Genomic DNA, 9,875 nt, shown 5'->3' on the forward strand with positions numbered 1-9,875 from the left:
ATGGACATCACCAGATGGTCAACACCAAAATCAGATTGATTATATTCTTTGCAGCCAAAGATGGAGAAGCTCTATACAGTCAGCAAAAACAAGACTGGGAACTGACTGTGGCTCAGATCATGAACTCCTTATTGCCAAATTCAGACTTGAAGAAAGTAGGGAAAATCACTAGACCATTCAGGTATGACCTAAATCAAATCCCTTAGGATTATACAGTGGAAGTGAGAAATATATTTAAGGGACTAGATCTGATAGACAGAGTGCCTGGTGAACTATGGATGGAGGTTTGTGACATTGTATAGGAGACAGGGATCAAGACCTTTCCCATGGAAAAGAAAGGCAAAAAGGCAAAATGGTTGTCTGCAGAGACCTTACAGATAGCTGTGAAAAGAAGAGAAGCGAAAAGCAAAGGAGAAAAGGAAAGATATTCCCATTTGAATGCAGACTTCCAAAGAATAGCAAGGAGAGATAAGAAAGACTTCCTCAGCGATTAATGCAAAGAAATAGAGGAAAACAACAGAATGGGAAAGACTAGAGATCTCTTCAAGAAAATTAGAGATACCAAGGGAACATTTTATGCAAAATGAGTTTGATAAAGGACAGAAATGGTATGGACATAACAGAAGCAGAAGATATTAAGAAGAGGTGACAAGAATACACAGAAGAAATGTACAAAACAGATCCTCATGACCCAGATAATCACGATGGTGTGATCACTCACCTACAGCCAGACATCCTGGAATGTGAAGTCAAGTGGGCCTTAGGAAGCATCAGTACGAACAAAGCTAGTGGAGGTGATGGAATTCCAGTTGAGCTATTTCAAATCCGAAGAGATGATGCTGTGAAAGTGCTGCCTTCATTATGCCAGCAAATTGGGAAAACTCAGCAGTGGCCACAGGACTAGAAAAAGTCAGTTTTCATTCCAATCCCTAAGAAAGGCAATGCCAAAGAATGCACAAATTACTGCACAATTGCACTCATCTCACACGCTAGTAAAGTAATGCTCAAAATTCTCCACGCCAGGCTCTAGCAATACATGAACTATGAACTTTCAGATGTTCAAGCGGGTTTTAGAAAAGGCAGAAGAACCAGAGATCAAATTGCCAACATCTGCTGGATCATCGAAAAAGCAAGAGAGTTCCAGAAAAACATCTATTTCTGCTTTATTGACTATACCAAAGCCTTTGACTGTGTGGATCACAATAAACTGTGGAAAATTCTGAAAGAGATGGGAATAAGAGACCACCTGACTTGCCTCTTGAGAAACCTGTATGCAGGTGAGGAAGAAACAGTTAGAACTGGACATCAAGCACCAGACTGGTTCCAAATAGGAAAAGGAGTACGTCAAGGCTGTATATTGTCACCCTGCTTGTGTAACTTATATGCAGAGTACATCATGAGAAACACTGGGCTGGAAGAAGCACAAGCTGGAATCAAGATTGCCGGGAGAAATATCAATAACCTCAGACATGCAGATGACACCACCCTTATGGCAGAAAGTGAAGAGGAACTAAAAAGCCTCTTGATGAAAGTGAAAGAGGAGAGTGAAAAAGTTCACTTAAAGCTCAACATTCAGAAAAATAAGATCATGACATCTGGTTCCATCACTTCATGGGAAATAGATGGGGAAACAGTGGAAACAATGTCAGACTTTATCTTTTTTGGGCTCCAAAATCACTGCAGATGGTGACTGCAGCCATGAAATTAAAAGACGCTTACTTCTTGGAAGGAAAGTTATGACCAACCTAGACAGCATATTAAAAAGCAGAGACATTACTTTGCCAACAGTGGTCCATCTAGTCAAGGCTATGGTTTTTCCAGTGGTCATGTATGGATGTGAGAGCTGGACTGTGAAGAAAGCTGAGCGCCGAAAAATTGATGCTTTTGAACTGTGGTGTTGGAGAAGACTCTTGAGAGTCCCTTGGACTGCAAGGAGATCCAACCAGTCCATCCTAAAGGAGATCAGTCCTGGGTGTTCATTGGAAGGAGTGATGCTAAAGTTGAAACTCCAATACTTTGGCCACCTCATGTGAAGAGTTGACTCACTGGAAAATACTCTCATACTGGGAGGGATTGGTGGCAGTAGGAGAAGGGGACGACAGAGGATGAGATGGCTGGATGGCATCACCGACTCGATGGACATGAGTTTGAGTAAACTCTGGAAGTTGTTGATGGACAGGGAGGCTGGCGTGCTGCGGTTCATGGGGTCGCAAAGAGTCGGACACGAGTGAACGACTGAACTAACTAATATTTACATGCTGCTGCTGCTAAGCCGCTTCAGTCGTGTCCGACTCTGTGCAACCCCATAGACGGCAGCCCACCAGGCTCCGTCGTCCCTGGAATTCTCCAGGCAAGAACACTGGAGTGGGTTGCCATTTCCTTCTCCAGTGCATGAAAGTGAAAAGTGAAAGTGAAGTTGCTCAATCATGCCCGACTCTTAGCGACCCCATGGACTGCAGCCTGCCAGCCTCCTCCATCCAAGGGATTTTCCAGGCAAGAGTACTGGAGTGGGTTGCCATTGCCATCTCCTAATATTTACATAAATAAGACTAAATAAAATAGGTTGCCCTCCCCAATGTAAAGAGATCTCATCTAGTCAGTTGAAAGCCTGAATAAAACACAAAGCCTGACTGTCCCCTGAGTAAAAGAAAACTCTTCCTACTTGGCTGCCTGGGAAATGGGATATCAGCATTTTTCCCCCTGTCTTTTGACACTAACTGAAGCACCAGCCTTTCCCGGGTCTCTAGCCTGTCCGCCTTTGGGCAGGAACTATATCATCCAGCCTCTTGGTTCCCAGGCCTTTGGACTCAGACCAGAACTACACCATCAGCTCTCCTGGATCTCCAGCTTGCTGACTTACTCTATCTTGGAACTTTTCAGCCTGCATAACCAAGTAAGCCAATTCCTCATAATAAATCTCTTCCTATGTTATGTAAGGGTAAGATAGAGGGGAATTAACAACTGAGATTTTTTAAAAGTCCAAGTGTGCTCATGTCTGTGATGTTCTCTTCAGTTGTCATTCTTCCCGCCTGTGTTGACCTGTCAGTGTCACATAGTCATTAAAGTGCAGCCGGTGTTGGTGTAAATTTATAATTGGCATAATCCTTATTGCTGACATGTCAATATTTAACTTGCATTAACCTTTCCTTTGAGGCTGACAAATTGTGCATCTGTGGCTTGTTCAGTCTAATTTTTCATGTCATTGCCTTGCAAAGCATACAGATTTACAATGTCACCATGTGATGGATGCAGGCCTCTCCTATGCCTTGGAGAAGGGTTTCAACCCACTTAGATGAGCCATTGGTTTATTTATTTATTTCCCTTTCACCTTCCACCTAGTTTTACAGGCTTTCAGTGAACTTACCTCCCCAAGGCCCAAATTTTGAGGACAAATGGAAGGGTACCCCTATCAGGAGTCATTAACATACTGCTGCCAGGACACCTCCACACTGTTTTGGCCTGTCTCACACAGAGCAGCCTTCATCTATGTGCATGTTGTCACTAAGAATTTGTTGACAGAAAATGAAGAATAGAGAAAGAAAATTAGGTCAGAATAGTGTGTGGGAAGCAAAGTGACATTCTTGTCAGTTTTACCTAATCTCCAAGAATAGAGCAGCCAGAGTTATAATTTCCTTAGGATGTGGACAGCTGAGACTTAAAGTCAGGTATTTATTTATTTATTTATTTTTAAATTTCATGTTATTCCCTTCCACCACACCCCACAAGCTTTGGATTTAAAAAAAAAAAAAAATAGTGGGTAAGTACCCAAGAATTCTTATTTGAAGCTCTAGGACCTGAATGCTAAGGATTTGGAACTAAAGAAGATTTGGAAGGCTGTCATCCCATAGGTGTTCAAAGATGGGTTTATATAAAGATCACAAAGGATGGATTGCTAACAAATGTTTCCTCCATGTTTCACAAAGCTATATAAATGCTAAGCTACTCTCTCCACTTCCCTGGAGTGTTTTAGAACAGTGAAATCATTAGGTCTCCCTCCAGCAGTCTAGTACCTTTATTTAATGCTATCTAGGATAAAAGGGAGATATACCCAGAATTTATATTTAGGGAGAGAGAATTATTTTAATTTACATTTTATAAAAAGTTTCAAGAAAACCTAGAGGAACTAACTCTGAAATTTCCTCTCAGTTCAGCAAAGTATTATTTACACTTGTGCATTTAAAATGTAGTAATCATTGGTCTATCTTCTGGATTCTCAATTAAATTCTCACATATTTAGAATGTCTCAAATGATTAATGGAAATTAAAAATGGTTAATATGTGTGTTTGAAATAACACCCCATCTAATTCATCACTTATACTTGGCTACTTCTTGGTCCTAAGTGCCCCAAAGCAAAATTAATATCATGTCTTCAATTATTGCTTAAAATGATGATTTTGTACCTCAATTTCTAAGCAACACATATCACATAAACAAAGCTAATAAATTAAAGCCCACAAAGAGTGACCTGAGATTAATCCTTGCCAATGCTAAGACAATACTGACAATCACATTTACAGTCAGATTTTATTTTATCATAATGAATTACAATGCCATTTTTGACCAAACATAGCCATTCCAAGCAAGCAAACAAACACACAAACAAATTCAGTTCAGTTCAGTTCAGTTGCTCAGTCATGTCCGACTCTTTGCAACCCGATGAACCGCAGAAGCCAGGCCTCCCTGTCCATCACCAACTCCTGGAGTTTACCCAAACTCATCTCCACTGAGTTGGTGATGCCATCTAACCATCTCATCTTCTGTCGTCCCCTTCTCCTCCTGCCTTCAAACAAATTAGAGCTCTATTGCATTTTCATTCTTTGTCTCTTAGTCATGAAATCTGCTCTTCAAACATTAAAAGTAGTGTCTATAGGAGCCCAATACATAAAATAGGTAAAAACAGGGAATCTTTGGCTGAAGTAAGGACTGTGTTCTAAGCCCAACTCATAAACATGCCATGTGTCCAACCAAGTTCCTCTATATAATTTCTATATCATGCAGAAATAAAAAAATCCAAATTCCATTCAACTCTTAGTTTATAAGTGAGAACATTATAACTAGAGAATATTGAGTTGCCTGATATGATACTAGCAGAACTAGAACTAGAAATCTGATCTCCTCACTGCTAAGTCCATTAATATTTTCCATAGAAGGTCTCAAGAAACTTTCATGCTGTCACAAGTTCTTTTATTAATTGAACCCCTAATTTCTTATGCATCTTTTACATATCAAACACTATTCTAGGGTCCAAGGATACAAAATGCTTCAATAAAAAAGTCTTAAAAGTTTATATTTTAGTGAAGGAAACAGGTAGTAAATGTCATTATACAATATATTGTTATTGGTTTATAATATAAAATAAAAAATAGAAACGGTAACATGGGATGTAATTTTTTATAAAGTTGCAAGGGAAGACCTTTCAGAATCAGAAATATTTGCACTGAAACATAAACAGGATACAGGAATGAGTTGTGGGGAGGATATTTAAGGTGTAATGAGTAACTGATGCAAATGTCCTGAGATAGGTGTGTTTTGGGCACACTTAAGAGTAGTCAAAAGGGTAGAGAATCTAGAATGCAGTGAGTTAGGGGTGAGAAGCAGGGAGGAGATTAGATTGGAGAGGGAGCTCTGCAGGCAGTGAAGTAATTTCAGATTTATTTGAATCTTTGGGAAACCATTTGATGGTTTGAATTGAGTGAGTGGCATGTGTGGCTTTCATTCTTGAAAAGAAGTATTCTTTGCTTGCATTCTTTTACCATGTAGTTGTCCAGTTCTCTTAGCACGACTTACTAAAGAACTTATTTTTCTCCATTGTATATCTCTCTACTCAATGAAGGATGAATTATAGGGAGGTAAAATCAGAAACCTTTATATGTACTAACAAAGAATAATGCCAAAAGTTTAATGTTTATATAACATCTTCTCCCTAAAGTCATTTAACACCTTTAATTGAATTCCTATACTTATTCTGAGATACAAGTAAATACATGGTATTAATTCCATTTAACAGATTGAAAGCTGAACTTGTAAAGTACATCAAGTACTCATATTCCAAGAAGAGTGCTTTATCAACCTCACAGAAATGACTGTTTTACACTCTTGCACCAGAGGGTTGAAAGAGGCAAGAGAGAAAGATAAGTTTCTACTTAGAAGAGAAAGTGAATATCAGCTGCTTTTTAATTTAGTCAGTACTTATTTATCATTCAACATTTGCCAAGCTCTGCCTTAGGCACTGGGGATGCAGAGGTGGAAAAAGTCAATTCCTGCACTGACAAAGTCTGCTCTAGGATATAATAATAATCTTTAGTCTTTTAGTTCTTACTACATGATCACCAATGTAGAAGTAGTGCTTGCTTTAATCTCCGTTAATCAAGTGTTATGGGTACACTAACAATCAACACTTCACAGATAAAGAAATTGGAGAGCAGACAGACTAAAAAACTTACACAAGGTCACCCAGTATGCAATTTGTGAACTCCAATTGGATTCAAGTCCAACTTTAACCCAAAAGTCTATCCTGTTAACATTCAGTTCAGTTCAGTTCGGTTCAGTCGCTCAGTCGTGTCCGACTCTTTGCGACCCCATGAATCGCAGCATGCCAGCCTCCCTGTCCATCACAGACTCCCAGAGTTTACTCAAACACATCATTATGCTACTTCAACTCTTTAAACAATCTACATGTTTAAATGTCTTTTGCATTCCTACATCAGTTTTCTTATTTCTTTTCTCATTTTTTGCTTATCTTGGCATGTGAATTGGTGTGTCTATCAAATGAGTTGGTGGATACAGAACTTCAGTGGCTTTGAGTCAATGTAGGTAAACTGCAATATACTGAGCTGTCATCAAAACCAAAATCATACACACATCACATGCCTATTGTAAAAGGCACTGACTCCATTCCAATCACTAGTTTTTCTTCAATGTCATAGAAAGTTTTCTTCTCACAGTCTCCTGCTTCTGTGTCTCCAAAAGTTTTACACAATCTGAGAATGATGTCAGAATGATGTCACTCCCCAGTTCACTAGTTTTCCCACATGCACAGAGGATCAGTTAGTTATACAATGGCAGGACGAAATAAAGTCTAAATTTAGTCAGAGTATTCATAACTCGGAGTGTTTCACTTTCCTTTTCATCTAGATGTAATAGGAACTTTATGTGGCTTTTGGGAGACACATATTTAAGAACATAAACTCTGAACCCGAGTTTAAGTGTTAGGTACACTGCTTGTAGTTAAATTAACATTTCTTGCTTCACTTTCCTCATTGGTCCATGGAGATAATAATAGTGCCTATCTTACCAAACTTTGAGGAACTTAGTGAGTTAATAAAGTGCAATAGGAAGTACTATTTAAATGACTATTATTATTTAATTTCAAACTGCAAAGGTCTCTTGTTAAAAAATCAAGAGTTGTTTTGATTATGGAATCTTTTTTGACTAATGAAAATAAGCACCATTTTGTACTTCATAGGTCAAGAACTTTTTCTGTAAAGGGCCAGAGAGAAAATATTTTAGGCATTGCAGATTATACTTTGCAGTGGTAGGACAATAGAGCCACAATAGAGCCACATTAATAAAAAAAAAAAAAAAAAAAGTGGATGTTACTATTCTCTAGTGAAACTTTATTTACCACTGATAAGAAAAGATTTGCCAATTCTTGGGGTATATAAATTTGCTAGGTTCTCTGTCAAGTGCATTGTGTATTTTACCTTATTTAGAAGGTGCTTTTATCATCTTCATATTATTTATATATGAAAAAAGCCTTACCTTCTGAGAATGAATTGATTTCAATCAAAGTTTTAGTATGTGCTCACTTTGGTTTGTGTGACTACCAACCCCAAACCCATTCGTTAATTATCTCCTCAAGTTCACTTCAGTCGCTAAATCGTGTCCAACTCTCTGTGATGCCATGGACCACAGCATGCCAGGCCCCCCTGTCCATCACCAACTCCTGGAGTTTACTCAAACTCATGTCCATTGAGTCGGTGATGCCATCCAACCATCTCATCCCCTACTGTCCCCTTCTCCTTCTGCCTTCAATCTTTCCCAGCATCAGGGTCTTTTCAAATGAGTCAGTTCTTTGCATCAGGTGGCCAAATTATTGGAGTTTCAGCTTCAGCGTCAGTCCTTCCAATGAATATTCAGGACTGATCTCCTTTAGGATTGACTGGTTGGATCTTGTTGCAGTCCAAGGGACTCTCAAGAGTCTTCTCCAACACCACAGTTCAAAAGCATCAATTTTTTGGCACTCAGCTTTCTTTATAGTCCAACACTCACTTCCATACATCACTACTGAAAAACCATAGGTTTGACTAGATGGACATTTGTTGGCAAAGTAATATCTCTGCTTTTTAATACGCTATCTAGGTTGGCCATAATTTTTCACCAAAGATTAAGTGTCTTTTAATTTCATGACTGCAATCACCATCTGCAGTGATTTTGGAGCTCCCAACAGTAAAGTCTCCTACTGTTCCTATTGTTTCCCCATCTATTTGCCATGAAGTGATTAGACTGGATTATCATCATCTTAGGTTTTTGAATATTGAGTTTTAAGCCGACTTTTTCACTCTCCTCTTTCACTTTCATCAAGAGGCTCTTTAGTTCTTTTTCAATTTCTGCCATAAGTGTGGTGTCATCTGCATATCTGAGGTTATTGATATTTCTCCTGGCAATTTTGATTCCAGCTTGTGCTTCATCCAGCCTGGTATTTCACATGATGAACTCTGCATATAAGTTAAGTAAGCAAGGTGACTATATAAGCCTTGAAGTACTCCTTTCCCGATATGGAAACAGTTTGTTGTTCCATGTCCAATTCTAACTGTTGTTTCTTGACCTGCATACAGATTCCTCAAGAGGCAGAATAGGTGTTCTGGTATCTCCATTTCTTTAAGAATTTTCCACAGTTTGTTGTGATTCACACAGTCAAAGGCTTGGGCATAGTTAATAAAGCAAAAATAGATGTTTCTCTGGAATTGTCTTGCTTTTTTGGTGATCAAGCAGATGTTGGCAACTTGATCTCTGGTTCCTCTGCCTTTTCTAAAACCAGCTTGAACATCTGGAAGTTCGTGGTTCATGCACTGTTAAAGCCTAGCTTGGAAAATTTAAGAATTACTTTGCTAGTGTGTTAGATGAGTGCATTTGTTCAGAGATTGAGCATTCTTTGGCATTGCTTTTCTTTGGGATTGGAATGAAAACTGATTTTCTAGTCCTGTGGCCACTGCTGAGTTTTCCAAATATGCTGGCATATTGAGGTCAGACTTTCACAGCATCATCTTTTAGGATTTGAAATAGCTCAGCTGGAATTCCATCACCTCCACTAGCTTTGTTTGTACTGATGCTTCCTAAGGCCCACTTGACTTTGCATTCCAGGATGTCTGGCTCTAGGTGAGTGATCACACTATCATGATTTTCTGGGTCATGAAGATCTTTTTTGTACAGTTCTTCTGTGTATTCTTGCCACCTCTTCTTAATATATTCCGCTTCTGTTAGGTCCATACCATTTCTGTTCTTTTTTGTACCCATCTTTGCATGAAATGTTCCCTTGGTATCTCTAGTTTTCTTTAAGAGATCTCTAGTCTTTTCCATTCTATTGTTTTCCTCTGTTTATTTGCACTGATCACTGAAGAGTGCTTTCTTATCTCTCCTTGCTAATCTTTGGAACTCTGCATTCAAATGGGAATATCTTTCCTTTTCTCCCTTGCTTTTCACTTCTCTTCTTTTCACAGCTATTTGTAAGGCTTCCTCAGATAGTGATTTTGCTTTTTTGCATTTCTTTTTCTTGTGGATGGTCTTGATTCCTGTATCCTGTACAATGTCATGAACCTCCATCCATAGTTGTTCAGGTACTGTGTCTATCAGACATAATCCCTTGACTCTATTT

Source organism: Dama dama, chromosome 17, assembly GCF_033118175.1.
Source record: "Dama dama isolate Ldn47 chromosome 17, ASM3311817v1, whole genome shotgun sequence".
Lineage (NCBI taxonomy): Eukaryota > Metazoa > Chordata > Mammalia > Artiodactyla > Cervidae > Dama > Dama dama.